At 36.3% G+C, this 17,667-nt stretch overlaps 1 long non-coding RNA gene across 2 annotated transcripts in view; it reads left to right on the top strand.

Annotated features, from left to right (window-relative positions):
• Nucleotides 1–15,239: 15,239 nt before the first annotated feature.
• LOC129533681 (uncharacterized) overlaps nt 15,240–17,667 on the top strand; it is a 33,197-nt gene continuing 30,769 nt past the window's right edge. For both annotated transcript variants that reach the window (XR_008680007.2, XR_008680006.2), the window contains exons 1-2: nt 15,240–15,295; nt 15,460–15,528. This is a non-coding gene — a long non-coding RNA (uncharacterized lncRNA). The remainder of the gene's footprint in view (nt 15,296–15,459; nt 15,529–17,667) is intronic.

Raw genomic sequence — 17,667 nt, forward strand, 5'->3', positions numbered from 1 at the left:
GCTAGCACGGAAAAGTAAAAGTTCTTTCTATAACAGAGTGAGGCACAGAATACGTGAGATTTAGACTGACTAGATCTCTCTTTCCCTCTTGGTCATTGCGTTTTGGGTTCAGGCCTACACTAACAGGCCTGAATCTAACCCTATGCTGCCTAGATCTTTAATCCAGGACTCAATCCTCCATGCAAAGTTAATTCCTCATTTGTGTTCCCATGATACTGTGTCCATATTTTCATGTACCACTTAGACTGAACTGCAATGATCTGTTTACGAGACAGTTTCCCTCACTGGCTTAGGAGTTCATATTGTGCCTCTGTATGATAAAATTCAATAACGTGTCATAAAGGAAGGAAAAAATAAATTATATAATAAAAATGTTTAAAAAATTAACAATCACAGATGCTAGTCAGTCTCTGTAGGTGTTGGGAAGGAATAGGAAGTTGGGGTAGCTACATTTGCCTTCTTGTACTTAAAGATACATAAAAGTCTATGGGCAAAGAATAAAAAATATGAGCAGATATGCAGAGAGAAGAAGAGGTCTGAGACCATGTATTTCTGGATTAATAGAGATATTTCCATGCTCCAGGGCCTCATGACCACTATCCATGGTGCTGGAGCAGATACTGGGGATCTCCTGGTAGTTAGTTTCTGTTTGTACAGAGAGATCCAGGGAGAGTGGCTGCAGTGGCTGGGCTGGCTCTTGTAGGAACACAGGTCGTGGCTATTTAGCAACTATTATGGAAAAGTTTCAAGATTTTAGCCAATGCTATGGCTGTATCTGAGCATACCTGCTTATATCTGCATTATAAAGCCTCACTTTCACTGAAAATAGTTGAAATCCATTTCTGCTACTTGTAAACAATCTTCAAGAAGGGCATGGATTTTAAAGGAGAAAGGAATGCATTCTACCTTTCAGGTCAAGAAAAAAAGTATAGTGCAAGTAACACCTGAGCTGACTCAGGAATGTTGAGAAAATGCATGCCACTGGGAAGGTAAGGGATACAGTTCAAACAGCAAGCATGCAGGTAGACGCATGAAATGGCTTATGCCTGCCATTGTATTAAGGGTTGTGAGTACAAAGACAGGTACAACAGATATGGTTCCTGCCTTCATGTAGCTTAAAGCCTAGTGTGTGAGACAGACAAACTTACAATTACAATACAATATGATGTATGATGAGCATCTGTGATAGAAAAGTATCTATGACTGATTTCTGACAAAATGTATAAGAAGGGCCCTTTATTCAGACTTTGAGGGTCAAGGAATTTTCCAGGATTAGGTTACACCTAAATCAGAAACCTTAGGATTAGTAACAATTAACTGAACAAAGATAGCAGCATGGCAGGAGTTGGGGAGTGGGGGAAGGACTTCAGATGGAAGGAACATCATGTGCAGAGGCCCTAAATTATATTCCTTCTACTTAAGACACTTAGACTGCTCTCTTTTTCATGCATCAACCTTTCATGGATGAGCCCTTTTACATGGACTCGTTCATTAAACCAGCAACACAACAGGAAGAATATCTGAGGAAGGGAAAGATGATGGTTCAATGCTGAACACATTGAGTTGAAATTGTCTGTGAACATCTGGCTGTTTTCTTCAAAAACAAAAAAAAAGACATCTCAATATTTGGGTGTGAAACTTCGAAGAGTGGCCTGAATTGGAGAAAAGACTTGGGAATAACCCACATGTAGATCATGAGTAAAAGCCTAAGAGTGCATGAGATTACCTGAGTAGTAAATGTAGATGGGGAAAAAGCCAAGAACATAACTCCAAAGAACAATTAATGCAGAAAAAGAACTGAGAGGGAAAAATTTTAAATGTTAAGGAAAATCAGGAGAGTAGAGTGTCACAGATGCCAAGCTACACAAACATTTCAATGAGGAGAGATGGTTGACTGTGTCAAATCCTGCTAAGATGGTCAAGGAAGAGAGGGCTAAAAGTGTCTACTGGATTTAGCAAAAAGGAGGTTTTGGTCATCTTGATAAGAATAGTTCAGAGAATTTATGGGAACAAAAGTCAGACTGCAATAGTTTCATAGTCATTTGCAAAGAAGTAGGAGCTGAAGCCATGAGCTCCATGTATCACTCAGGGAAACAATGAAACAGAGGTGGGCACATTTTTCAACTTCTGATTAAATTCCAGAAACAGAGAACTATTAATTGGGTGTAATTTTCAATTCAAGATTAAACTAATTTAATTAAATTCTTTAGGAAAAAAAGTGAATTTCTACATTTAGGTTATCTGCTTTATTGAATAAAAAAATTATAAATGAAAAAATCAAACATTTTCTTTCAGTCATCAAATTAGTAATATCTAGGCACATTTATTAGTAACATGGAGGTAATTCCCTAATCTTTTAACCTTGACATCTGCATAACACCTCAGGGTTCAAAAATATTTGTTCAGCCTTAAAATTAAATTTCCAGGAAAGCATTGTTATTATTATTTTCTCTGTTTTACACATGGAGAATCTGAGGTCCCGAGAGTGTGAAGTAACTTTTCTGAGGTCACTCAGCACCTCAAAGTGGTATGGTTAACATCATTCATTCAATTCAATGAAATAGTCCCCCAATACCTATTGTGTACCAGGCCTTGTGACAAGTGTTAGTTATGAACATGGATGAGATGCCCCTTGTCACCACCAACTGTCTCCATACTATAGCCCTATGGCTTCTCTAGGACAGACAGTATGGATAGAGTAGTGCATAGTCGGGTGAACCAAGAAAACAAGTGCAGCACTAATGCCTCACTCCCAGAGCATCCTACCTCTTCCACCAAGGGCTGGGTTTGAGTTTTTCCTCACATCCAGAGATTTCAGTCTGCTATAGGTCTTAGCCCAAGCCTCATGTAGTGTCATTTATGGGTTGCTCATTATTGGTATGTAGTGAGAAAAAAGAGCGCTCGACACAGATAGACCCTAGAAGAAGCTAGAGGAAGAAGAGCCTGTGAAGAAAACTAAGAGAAACTGTCAGAACTTTAGGAAGAGAATCAGGAGATATTGGTATCAGCTTCACTAAGGAGGGGAGATTTGTTCTGTGAAGGAATTCTCAGCATTGTCAAATGTCACAAGGAATTTAAACAAGATGAAGTTTTAAAGTGTCCATTGGATTTTGCCAATAAAAGGTCATTGGTGACTTTGCCAACGCATTGTTCACTGGCCAAATATAGTTGTACAAGCTGTTGACTGAACAAAGACACCAACCTATTTTCACTCATGTAGCCATCTTTAGAGGAAGAGATGCACTTTTCCTAATTGAATCAAACTCCTGTTACAGAGAGTTGAAGATGAAATAGAAGGAAAACAAGAGGACATATCCTAGGATCTAAGCTCAGTTCTCCTGTTGGGCGACTTTAAACAGCCAGAAACAAGAATTTTCAGTGTGGCAGGAAGACATTAATCAGAAGAGAGGGGTTAGAGGAATAAATGGAAAGGGAGAAAAGGAAAAAGGAACTGTGATGAAATGTGGGTTCTGGCTTTTCTTGCTAATAACTCCTAGCTTTTTATACTCTTAATCCTTAAGTTTGTAGAGGGCCACATAGTTTTAAAGATTGTTTTACATTGCAATTGATTCTTTGAAAACCTTAGGAAATGTGTAATTGAGCATTCTTTTCTCCCTTCCACACATGAGGAAACTAATAGGCAAGAAGTTCAATGCAAGTGATGGAGCCAGAGAATGTATGTTGTAATGGATCGAGGATGGACCTTGCTTGCAAATTCAGGTGCTCGTTCTAGCACAGTCACTAGGAGTAAGTTACATCAAACCACAGGGTCTCTGTTTGCACAGTTGTTAAATGGAACATGTAATGCATATTCTATAAGGATGTGAGGATAAACCAAACACCTGGGATAGAGCCAAGCACAATCAATGTACAGAACCCCTTCTTCATCTAGAACTCATATTCAGGTTATCTGACTCCAAGTTGATAGTTATAAACTTCTCGGCTACTCTGGTCATTTACTCATTTATTTATTTTCAAATCTGTGTAGGCTTTGGCTTAATGAGAGTCCAAGAGAGTTACCTGCAGAAATTAAGTTTCTTACTGTTTTTCAAACAGAATCTCTCCAATTGTGCCATTACAATTTGGAATACCTCTAAAAATTACCTATCTTGCTTCCTGCAGATGTGCTCAGAGAACTAATAGAGTTTTCTGGCTTTCAGGGAATGGAGAAGGAAGAAAGCATTATTTTTGTGTTAAACTATGGTATTATTAAGATGTAAGAATTGTTGCTGATTTTATAGCACATATTTTATTGTACATCACATAAAACTCTACTTATATGATTAGAGAACAAGAATACTAGGGGGAAAATCAGCATGCATATAATCTAAGAAATTGTCATTATAATTTTAAAATCCTTTGCAAAATCAGTAAATATGAGTTTAACTTAGATAATGATACACACACACACTGATATGATGCTTTATTGTCTAAACACTGGCTGCTTGTGGAGATGTATTCTGGTAACAAAGAATATAGCGTCTTAAAATTGATGCTAGCATTGTATATCCAAATAGAGAGTAAATGCAACCAGAATATTTTTTGTATGTTTAATATTGTAGTGTTGCTGACATCATTATATATTTGGTTATGTTAATCTCAAAATGCACAATATAGCTGTATGATCTGTATAATGCAAAAAAATGTACAGCTTCATTTTGATATTTATTATCAGATTATCATCGTGTATCAGCTTTAAAGAATCTGATCTTGAGAACAATATGTACTTTTTCTTCTAATATTGTACCACAGGATATGCTAGATTTGGCTGTAGAGAATTCTCTCTGTATTCCTGGGTCTATGTAAAAACCCTCTTGCAGGTAAACAATGAAACAAAAAAGAGGCATGTAAACAGCTGGTTTATATAGATTTTTCAAAATGCTTGTATTCTGATCCAAAATATGTGTGGAATTTGTTTTAGGCTTTGGGAAATAAAAATGGAAGTTACTCCAGCTGTGAGTCAAGAAATTAATTCCAGGAAAAAGAAAGAATACTTCCTTTCCTAAAAGATAGCAACAAAATATGTTCTTGGTTTGGATGTGTTTCTTGATTTTGTGTTATCAGCTAAGAAATATACCTGCCCAGAAGAGCAATAGCATCTAATATGAAATTATTAACCTATTTCATATCTCTATTATGGGAACATCCCCATTCATAATGTTCCAGTTTATAAAGACGATTGACTACAGTGTTACTCTTCAAAGTAGTAAAGAAAGGATTTGCAAAAATGTGTGTGTGTGTGTCTGTGTTTGTGTGTGTGTGTTTCATACTGTTTAGTGTCCACGAAAATTGGGTAGTAAAGTGAGAAGTCTTATTTATCAGGGATAGAAAAAGCACAGAACAAAGTTTTACATACAATAAACTCATTAGAAAAATCCTTGTTTACTAACAAATTCAGTTATTCCATGGTTAAAGTCAGTTCATTAGTGCTTTCACTGTATCTCAGAAACTATTTATTTGGGTTTTATTCTCATTCCCTAACTCCACATTTGAGTAGTGCTCTACCACATCTTTCTGTTTAGCCATTGTTAACAGCTGTTGTAGCTGAGCAGTCTGTATTCCTTTTCCCTGTTAAAAAAATTTTAATGTTTCCCAACAGGTGCTGGAGAGGATGAGGAGAAATAGGAACACTTTTACACTGTTGGTGGGACTGTAAACTAGTTCAACCATTGTGGAAGTCAGTGTGGCGATTCCTCAGGGATCTAGAACTAGAAATACCATTTGACCCAGCTTTCCCATTACTGGGTATATACCCAAAGGATTATAAATCATGATGCTATAAAGACACATGCACACATATGTTTATTGTGGCACTATTCACAATAGCAAAGACTTGGAACCAACCCAAATGTCCAACAATGATAGACTGGATTAAGAAAATGTGGCACATATACACCATGGAATGCTATGCAGCCATAAAAAAGGATGAGTTCATGTCCTTTGTAGGGACATGGATGAAGCTGGAAACCAGCATTCTTAGCAAACTATCGCAAGGACAAAAAACCAAACACCACATGTTCTCAGTCATAGGTGGGAATTGAACAATGAGAACAAATGGACACAGGAAGGGGAACATGACACACCAGGGACTGTTGTGGGGTGGGGGAAGGGCAGAGGGATAGCATTAGGAGATATACCTAATGTAAATGACGAGTTAATGGGTGCAGCACACCAACATGGCACATGTATACATAAGTAACAAACCTGCATGTTGTGCACATGTACCCTAAAACTTAAAGTATAATAAAAAAAGTAAAAAAAAAAATTTTTGTAATGTTTCCTAATTCATGCTTTTTACTAAACATTGCCATATCATATTTAAATTAACAATTTGATCCAAGAATGGCATCAAAACTTTTTTATTGGGAGATAAAATGGGCCTATAACTTTTTGCCAATTTCAAGCCAACCTCAATGCCTCTGGTATTTAATAGGCTGCTAAAGAATATATTGGACCTGCATAACACAAGCTTACCTATGTAACAAACCTGCACATGTACCCTTGAACTTAAAGTTAAAAAAAGGAAGATACATGTACCTTGAACTTAAAGCTAAAAAAAGGAAGATATTGAAACAAACTTTGTAGATATGACTGAGAATAAAAACTTTCACAAAAAGAAATGTGCTGGTTGTTCTAAGATTATGATTACATCCAGAATCATAACTCAGATTCTATCTATATATGTATATATAGATATAGATATATCAGATATATATATATATAAGTTTTTTAGTAGACTACAGCTAATTTAACAATTCATTCAATATTATACATCCTATGCCAAACTGACAGAAGACACTTTTTATAACCTCTATAACGCTTTATTCTAATGAACATATTTATTCATAAAAATAAACTAAATACTTCTTCCTTAATTATTCTTACTTTACTTCGTATCCTTATTTGAAAAGAAAAACAGAATGCCAAAGAATAAAACTAATCTGCTGACATTATGAATAATTTGAGAAATAAAACAGTCTGGAGCACTAGTAAAGATATGCCAAGATCTTAGTAGGGATTATATTTAGGTGGTCAGATTAGTGGTGATTAAAAAAAATTTTTTTAATCTTTCCTTTGTGCTTCTCTGCATTTTAAAAATTATCTTCATTGGCTATTTAATATTTTTTAAATTAGGAGGATGTTATAAAGATATCCTCGTTAAAAAGGAGAGGGAAAAACTATTCAGTTCACTCTCGTCGGTGGTCATGATGTTCAGTTCATGCCAATCCACCATCCTCTGCCATTAAACTCCCTGGTGACAAGGAGTCACCAAGACTCCTTGAGAGCAAGGAACACCAGTATTAATGGCAACAGGCCAACAAGAAATGGAATGAGTGACTTTGTTCTCAAGCTCCTGGTTATGAGTTTATACTTAAAATATTCTCAGGTTTGATTATGATTGCTCAACCTACTTGAAGAAATTCATCATCTGATTATAATTACTTAGTTTTTCCCCAAGTATTGGGGTTTAAATGCCTCCCATTACTACTAAACATATACTGATCAAAATTGCTTTGTGATTATCAGGTATATAATGGTATTTTTACAGAACATATATAAAACCACTATCTTCATTTTAAAGTATACTTTGTAAAGTATTTTACAAAGGCAAAAGCACTTTTAACTTATTTTGCAAACGAAGAAGAAAAGATCATTTCTGTTAACCTTTATCTTTACTCGATATTAAATCACCTGACACATTTGTCATTTCCCCCGCATTTGGCATTTTCTGCACATTGTTAATGCTGATTCTATCTGGTCATCTGCCAAAGGGAAATCAGGTGTCAACAGTCACTTTTGTGTTTGAGTCCCTACAGGAAATGAAGACATATTCTTTTGGTTTCAAAAAATCCATAAAAAGTGACAAATTCTTATAGCATATTTAAAACATATATTTTTAGGATGCTGAACTTACAAGTGTAATTTTTCCATAGTTGTGTAAGCCAGAGAATAAAGACAGATCTGGAGCCCAAGAATACTTCCTTCAAATATTAGGGTTTTAAAATTCAAATCATTATACATACAGTGTTGGAAAACATGGCCTAAACTTCTTGCCTTTTTTGTAACAGGTAATTTTAGAAGACAATAAAAAAGTAATTCAAATGGTACTGAAAATTTTAAAAATGATACTAAAAGTAAAAATTACTTGATAGAGAAATAATCTATTCAAATAGTCCTAAGCGAATCGGTTTGAATTACCTAATGGTACAAATGGAGATGTATGTTTCTTAGGGGGCCAGTACTGTGAGTCAAGAGCCATGCCAGTTCCACCCTCAATCAATACTGTGACTTTGGTCAAAACCCAGGACCTCTCAGGGCTAAGGTACCTTAGCCACACTTTACACAGCGATTTTGATCAGCGTATGATTAATGGTAAAGGAAAGAATATTTAAGCCCATAATAATGAAGGATTGGACCTGATAATCTATCAGGTACATTTTAGCCTGAAATTTATTTGTACACACGCACAAACACAGACATGTGCACACACACATACACATATATATAACATTTATAAATTTTAAAACATAAAGCTATACTAGAAATGAAAGCTTATATATTGAACTGCCCCACCTTTCTATTTGCAGCCAGTTACCACCCCAGTCTAATGTTTCACTTTATATAAATTCATTTATTCTTTTACTCATTTCAAATATATGATGATATAACTATAAAATCAACGTTTAGTTACTCTGAATAACCCAAAATAGCAAATAATTTAAAAATCACTTCCACTTGACTTTAGAATCTATTACATGCATTGTTTTTCCAGAAAATTTACCTCATAATTATGTTGTGTGAGAGTGAAATGAGTTTCAATTCCAAATTCACACATTGAATTCTGACTGCCGCTTGATGAGAAGCATCCCTGGGTTAACATTTGCCATGTTGCCATGGATAATTAGGACTGATTGCATGTGTTTTTAACTCTAAATTTGGTATCATCTCTTATGAGCGAGCCCAGGTTACCATTTACTGATTTATATCCTTTTTTTGGACTTTGTCAGGATCTCATCTTTTCCTTTTACAATTTTTTTAGAATGTGTGTATTCTGCAGGAGGCTTTTCATTTCCATACTCCGTATAAGCATTATCTTCTCTGTTTCAGTGAGAGTTACCTAACTTAATAAAAAAGTAGAAAATTCTTTAAATAGAGTGCTCTCACTGAAGCTTACTGTATTTACAAGATGTTATTGTATAAGAATAATTCTTAACTGCATCCCACCCCACTAAACCTTCATTGTAAACTGAACTCAATTCAGGTCCACCCAGGTGAAGTCTGCTCTTCTTGCCTAGTGACTTTCTCACTTCCCGGGTCATCTTTCACCATCAGAACTTTGAACAACTCTCACTCTGTTCACTCTGCATGTAGGTGCCTTTGTCAGCCTATTTTACTCTATCCCTGGATTTTTTTGTTTTTAATTTTAGAGTTCCTCTCAGCCAACAACCCCAGAAAGTTTGCTTTGTGTATAATAATACTTCAAAGACCCACTTCCCAGAGGTAGTATACTGTATTTTGACTACTGAAATACAATCATCTGGATTTATTAGCCTCTTTGTAAGCTGAAACACTAATAATTGATTATGTCACAAAGGTTCAGCCTAATGTTACTTTTAGTATAGTGTTATTAATTGCTACATTTCTAAATATAATTTTTAAAAATATCTGGGGCTTCATTTATGTATTCATTCAACAAATATTAATGACTGCTTGTTACAGACCACGACTGTTCTAGCTGCTATGGGAACAGTAGTTAACATAGCAGATCAAATGCCTGTTCTCCTGGATAATATTTTCTACTTGAGCGAGTTGAACAACAAACAAAAAGGGAAAATATCAGATAGTGATATGAGCTACGAAGGAAGAAAAACAATAGGGTAATGGATAGAATGTGTGCGGGTTAAGATTTAGATTAAGTGGTCAGGAAAGATATCAGAAGAGGTGACATTTAAGCTGACTTCCAAATGACCAAAAAAAAAAAAAAAGGCAAAACAAATGACCAAATGTAAGATCTGGGGCATTAGAGCAGATGCTAAGGCTGTAAGGAGGTGTAAACTTGGCTTGTAAATGGGCAGACTCTCTGGTTGGGATGCAGTGAGTACGGGGAAGAGTAGGATGAAATGTGGTCGAGGAGGGAAGCAGGGTCCCCACCACATAGGGCATTGTAGGCTGTGGAAAGAGAAAGCAGGGGGAAGCCATCAGATGATTTAATGGAGTGAGGCACACTCTTTTGTTTTTAAAAGATGATTCGCTGAGTGGAGACTAGACTGTGGAGTGGCAAAGGTGGAGCCGATAGATCAGTTTTAGGAGGTCTTTGGCATCACTCAGGTGAGAGATGGTGGTCTTGGACTGAGATGGTAGCTGTGGCATGCTGAGGAGTAGACATATTCAGGATATGTTTTGAAAGTAACACTAATACAACTTGCTCCAGGATTGATTGAATGTAAAGGAAATACAAAATTAGACTGATTCTGAGATTTCTTGCCTGGGCTGCAGGGTAGATAATGGTGCAGTTTGCCGCAGGGAAGATGACTATAGGAAAGGAGCATTGTTGGAAAGCACAGGGAACCTCATCAAGTTTTGGTATGCTAACTTTGAGATGCCTGTTAAACTGCCAGCAAAGATCTCGAGCAGGCAGTTGGACTGTAAGTCTGGAGGTCAGGTGAGGTAGGGCTACACATATAACTATAGAAGCATACATAAGATCAAACAAAATAATACATTTAAAAATCTTCCAATTTTCAAATAGTACTCAATATGATCTCATGTTTTCTCTTTCATGGGGAGAGAGAATCAGAAATGGAGGCTAATTGTTCCACTTTGAAGGCGGAGGTGCAGAAAGCCATCTTTCTTTGACGTAGTCCTTTTCCAAACTCACTTATTTTATATTTCTATTTTTTTTTGTTCTGATTCTTTACTCTCTCTTTTTTCATTTCAATAGATTTGGGGGTACAGGTGGCTTTTGGTTACATGGATAAGTTATTTAGTGGTGATTTCTGAGATTTTAGTGCACCTGTCACCGGAGCAGTGTACATTGTACCCAATGTGTAGTCTTTTATCCCTCACCCCCCTCCCAACATTTCCCCCCCACAGACAGAGTCCCCAAATTCCATTACATCATTCTTATGACTTTGCATCTTCATAGCTTAGCTCTCACTTATAAGTGAGAACATATGCTATTTGGTTTTCCACTCGTGAGTTACTTTACTCAGAATAACGGCCTCCAGCTCCATCCAAGTTGCTGCAAAGACATTATTTCATTCCTTTTTATGTCTCAGTAGTATTCCATGGTGTATATATACATTTTCTTTATATGTAGTGTAAAAGTGTTCCTTTTTCATCACATCCATGTCAATATCTATAGTTTTTTTACTTTTTACTTATGGCCATTCTTGCAGGAGTAAGGTGGTATCTCATTGTGGTTTTAATTTGCATTTCCCTGATGATTAGTGACGTTGGCCATTTTTTAATATGTTTGCTGGCTATTTGTATATCTTTTTATTTATTTATTTATTTTTGAGACGGAGTCTCGTTCTATTGCTCAGGCCGGAGTGCAGTGGCATAATCTTGGCTCACTGCAACCTCTGCCCCCCTAAGTTCAAGTGATTCTCCTGCCTCAGCCTCCTGAGTAGCTGGGATTACAGAAGCACACCATCACAACCATCTAATTTTTGTATTTTTAGTAGAGACAGAGTTTCACCATGTTGACCAGGCTGGTCTCGAACTGCTGACCTCATGATCTGCCTGCCTCGGCCTCCCAAAGTCCTGGGATTACAGACCATATTAGAGGCCATTTTATCTTCTTTTAAGAAAAGTCTATTCATGTCCGTTGCACACTTTTTGATGGGATTATTTGTTTTTGTTTTTTTTCTTGCTGATTTGTTTGAAAAACTCATTTATTTTAAGGATGAAAAACTCATTGTGGCAAGTTCATTTTGATGTGCTTATATGGTCAGAGAAAAGACACCTTTTCCTTATCCTTAGATTCTTACTTAAGAATCTGGAGGAAAAGATGCTCATGCGGTAGCTGCAAACATTATTGACATCACAGTATATTCATCCAAGAACAAGAGTCAGAAACTCCACAAGCAAACATTCTTGTGTGATTTCCTGGAATATGTTAGAAATAGAAAAGTTTACTCAGAATTCCAATAAGCAGATAAATTTTACATGGTCTTCTGTAGAAAAAAAAAAAACATGCTATGTCTTTTAAATTGCTTTTTTGCTTGTTATCACTAGAGAAGTGATATCAGGACCTGGCTTCCAAAAGATGTATGATGATGTAATAAATAAATGGACGACCATGGTCATTCCGTGACACTTTTTAGTGGAGTCTCTTAAGTATTGCAGGGTTGTATAAACTTGGTTATCCTACAAAATCATACTAGAGATCATCATTCCATATTTTAAAATTGCACAAGTATTATTGGGTGTATACTCTCCAGGTTTTTTAAATGTTAACCAAGTGAATATTGCCACATTAAAAGTTTTTTTTGTTTGTTTGAGACGGAGTCTCACTCTTGTCACCCAGGCTGGAGAGCAGTGGCACAATCTTGGCTCACTGCAACCTCTGCCTCCTGGGTTCAAGTGATTCTCCTGCCTAAGTCTCCCAAGTAGCTGAGATTACAGGCACCCGCCACCACACCTAGCTAATTTTTGTATTTTTGGTAGAGATAGGGTTTCATCATGTTGGCCAGAGTAGTCTCAAACTCCTGACCACAGGTGATCCACCCGCCTCGGCCTCCCAAAGTGTTGGGATTACAGGCGTGAGCCACCATACTCTGCGTAAAAGTTTTTTAGAATATGAAAATGAGGTTTTATCTTTCCGTGCATCTTATTAATTGTAATCATTAATAGATCAGAATCACTTTAAAATTCTCATTTCCCCTTTCATCATAACTATAGATGGAGTTGGACCAGTAAATAAATGTCCAAGTCAGTGAATTTACCTAATGGTCTGTATGTATGCTGTTCTTCGTTGTTGCTGCTGCTGTTTAAAGTTTGTTTTGTTATGCTTTGTTTTAGTGAAGTAGGAACTTTGACCTGAGTGGGTCCACTTGTGATCTCTGAGGAGCTAGGAAGCTATAAAAGTGTAACTACTACAAGCAAAGAAAACCGTCCTCGTTCTCTCCTCCAGCAATATGCAATCCAATTACTCCTGTAAAATGTCAAATAATAAGCTTTGAAGTTATGGAGTCTTCTCTCAGTAGAACCGCTTGTACAGATTCACTGTTCTCTTTTTTCTTTTAATGCACATAACTATTACTCCATATCAGGCTCTGTTTTAGCCTAAAAAATTATATTGCACTAACAATCTCACTCATCAATGTTTCAAATTCTAAAGAAAAGCATTCTTGTTATTACTTGACATATGTGCAACATTTAATGTCTGTTATTTAACTGCTGTTTATTTGCTCTTTGCATTTCAAATGAATTGTGACATTTTCTTTTCCATTGTCTTATTAATAATGTTCCAAATGTATTATGGGGAACATAGTAATCCTTAACTATAAGCTAGCAGAGAAATCCCAGTTCTTATTACATAAATGGAAATTCAGAATGAGACTAATAGATACATTTGGGTAAATAATTAAAATTCATTCATTTATTCAATGCATTTATTAAGTCCCAGTTATTGTACTATTGATTCAGGACATAAAGATGTGTATGATACAGTCCCTCTCTCAAGAGGCTTAGTGTGTAGTGGAGGGAAATGTACATACAAAAGAGTAAGCACACCACTGTTACATGAATTGTGAGAGTAGTGTGGGGAGAAAGAGAGAGAAGCATTTTCAATTCTGTGTAATCGACTTCACAGAAAAGGTGTCTTTTTAAGGCTTTGTGTTATTAAGGAAAAGAAACCACATTATCTGCATAATCCTCATTTCTTTTATTGAATAATTTTATTTTTAAAAAAGTTATCTTTAACAGTATTCTTGCCTCTGTGATGCCAAAGCAATCTTTTGAAAAATAAAAATTTAAACAACTCATTCTTTGGTTTACCAGGATGTTCTCCTCAAACCATTTGGTTGATAATTGCAATACATATTTTGGACATAATTTAGACATAGCCTAGACTCTTGCGTGGAAGCCTCAAAGTTTTTGATGTTACAATCATTGTTCAGCCAAGTGATTCTCTGAATATAATTAAATTCAATTCAACTATGGTTTGAGTGCTCACTTGTTGCTATGAAAATGTACGTCTGCGGTGTTTGGTTTTTTGTTCTTGCGATAGTTTACTGAGAATGATGATTTCCAATTTCATTCATGTCCCTACAAAGGACATGAACTCATCATTTTTTATGGCTGCATAGTATTCCATGGTGTATATGTGCCACATTTTCTTTATCCAGTCTATCATTGTTGGACATTTGGGTTGGTTCCAAGTCTTTGCTATTGTGAATAATGCCGCAATAAACATACGTGTGCATGTGTCTTTATAGCAGCATGATTTATAGTCCTTTGGGTATATACCCAGTAATGGGATGGCTGGGTCAAATGGTATTTCTAGTTCTAGATCCCTGAGGAATCGCCACACTGACTTCCACAATGGTTGAACTAGTTTACAGTCCCACCAAGGTGTAAAAGTGTTCCTATTTCTCCACATCCTCTCCAGCACCTGTTGTTTCCTGACCAAACACCGCATATTCTCACTCATAGGTGGGAATTGAACAATGAGATCACATGGACACAGGAAGGGGAATATCACACTCTGGGCACTGTGGTGGGGTGGGGGTAGGGGGGAGGGATAGCACTGGGAGATATACCTAATGCTAGATGACGAGTTAGTGGGTGCAGCGCACCAGCATGGCACATGTATACATATGTAACTAACCTGCACATTGTGCACATGTACCCTAAAACTTAAAGTATAATAAAAAAAAAAAGCTGAAAAAAAGAAAAAAAAGAAAAAAAAAGAAAAAAAAGAAAAAAAGAAAAAAAAAAGAAAGGGGATTCACTGATTGTTTTAATGATATACACATTAAGTCTTCTAGATATCAAAAAATAAAAGTCAAAAAGCAGAGAAAATGTTGGAGAATGTTTGCCATGTATATGTTACAAATATTGTTAAATTTATATAAAATAGTACTTAAAAATAAAACATAAGAACATAAAAAAAAAGAAAATGTACATCTGTAAGTTTATGTTTTGTGACACAATGTAAATTCTACTGCTTTTAGTTTCTATGCAGGCCTAATGATTTTCATTGCAGATTTTTTTCTTCTGATTTTTCTTTTAGAGAAAAAAACCGAATGTCACTAAATAATAAGAAGAAATAAGCAGGGTTTCCAAGGTAAATGAAAGGAGAATGGGTACAAGAAAGGGTGAAAGTTAATTAACCTATTTTGAAAAACACAGAATAAATTATGGTTATTAACCTTGGAATTAGCTTAAAAAATGGATTTTCTTATTTTAAAGTTTGATGGTCTTCTCTCTCACCTCTCATTTACCCCTCAGCATGAAGATTTCTGTTCCAACCAGTTCATTTTAAATTGCTCTTGACAAGGTCACGATAACCACCTGAAGGTAAGTTCATTTTCCTTTTATTTTGAGCTTCTGGCAATATTTGACATAACTGCCAATACCCATATTCTTGAACATTGTCACCCCTTGACTACATGATTCTAGATTTCCTTTCACCTATTTGGTCACTCTTTTAAGATTATTTCTTAAATATTTATATGCTTCAGTGTTTGGTCCCATGCCCTCTTCTCCTCTTAATTTATACTGGTAGTTCTCAACTTCTTTTTTTGAGCCACTGATGCATTTGAGAATCTAAGGAAAGCTATGTGCTTACTCCAGAAAAAAAAACAGATAGATACGTACAAAAACGTGCATTATTTAAGCTGGTTCACTAGATAAGACACCTCTCCCTGTTCTACCCAATTTCATAATATAATCTTCTCCACTTGCCATCAGTATTCATAGTTCTCAAATTTATGCTTCCAGCTAAGATCTGTTTGCCCCATGTGCCAGATTCATATATCCAACTACCTAGTGGATTTCTCTCATATGATCCTCAGATGCCTAAAATTCAACATGTCCAAAATGTAACTCCTCATCTTCTTCCCCTAAACCCATGTGTGCCTCCTCCTTTGATCCCTATCTTACTACACGGTACCACCATCAATCCAGTTATGGGCAGAAACCTCTCCTTTAACTTCCTTTGCACAATCCACCACAAGAATGTCTTTTCAATACCTCCATTGCTCTGTGTCCCAGTGTCTGCCAACCTCACCAAGGGCCACCATTTTCTCTCTTCACCTCCTGTGATTGCCTACGATCTGCTTCTCCTACCTCCAACTTGTTTCTCCCACAATGTATTCTCTGTGTTCCTTCAAATGAAAATGTGATTATGTCACCTCCTTCAAAGCTTCACATCATCCTTAGGAAAAAATTCAAATTTCTAAGCATTTGTTCACCAGAAACTAGAACAGTCTCGAAAGCATAGTAGATTCTCATTATGTGAGTTTCCTAGGCCTGCTGTAACAAAGTGCCACAAACTGGGTGGCTTAAAATCACAGAAATGTATTCTGTCACAGTTCTGAAGGCTGTAAGTCCAATATCCCCTGAAGTCTCTAGGGGAGGATATTTCCTTTTCTCTTTCAGCTTCTTGCCACCCCAGGCACTCTTTAGCTGCAATTGCTCCCTGCAACTTCACATGGTGGTCTTCTCTCTGTGCATCCAAGTTTCCCTCTTATTGTTAGGACATAAGTTACACTGAATTAAGGCCCACCTTAATGACCTCATCTTAACTTGATTACATCTGTAAGAATCCTATTTGCAAAAGAAGTACCATTCACAGGTACTGGGGTTAGGACTTCAACATATCTTTTGGGGAACACAATTTAACCCATAACACTTAGTAAATAGGAGGAATATTTGGATTTATTGATTTTATTTTCTCATATTGATTTCCTTTTAATAGTCATATACTGTTCTAAGGACTTTACATGTCTCAACTCATGTAATGCTCACAATAAATCTGTGAGTTAGATACTATTTGTCTCTATTTAACTAATGAAAAAAAAAAAAAACCGAGGCAGAGAGGTTAAGTAATTTGCCTAGGGTCACATAGCTGGTAAGTGACATAATAGGGATTCCAACCCAAGTAGTAAATATTTGTTGAATGAATGAATTAAATAATGAAGTAATTGCTTACATAGTCTTGTAATAAGTATAAGTCGGATGATGAATGAGGGCTTAAAAGTCTCTTTTGATGCATATTTGTTGAATGAAAGAATGGATGTTTTATGAGGCTTTTTAGAAGCTACCTCATACCAGGCCTTCTGTTTTAAGGACCCTGTCCTTCCTCTTCCTGGTTCCTATCTTTATGCTATAGTCATTCTGATCTTTTGTTTCCTTGAACTATTCTCAATCATTTTCCATTTTTCCCCATTTTCCCCAACTCTGATGCTTAATAGATACTGCAGCTCTAATCTTCAGTATTCTTCTGGCCTTTTAATTTGAGGTTTAAAATGGATGCCCTTGGTATTTGATCTTGACTCTAAAAGCATTCTGCTTTGGCTTCCTGCTAACTCTTAACACTCTTTCTTAACTCTAACCTGGTGTCACTGATGCCAAACCTGGCTATGTGGCTAGCACCCAGCTTCTCTGTAAGGTGTTGGTAGAGTGAGGCAGGCAGATATTAAGCAGAATGATCAG

This window comes from Gorilla gorilla, chromosome 4 (assembly GCF_029281585.2).
Source record: "Gorilla gorilla gorilla isolate KB3781 chromosome 4, NHGRI_mGorGor1-v2.1_pri, whole genome shotgun sequence".
Lineage (NCBI taxonomy): Eukaryota > Metazoa > Chordata > Mammalia > Primates > Hominidae > Gorilla > Gorilla gorilla.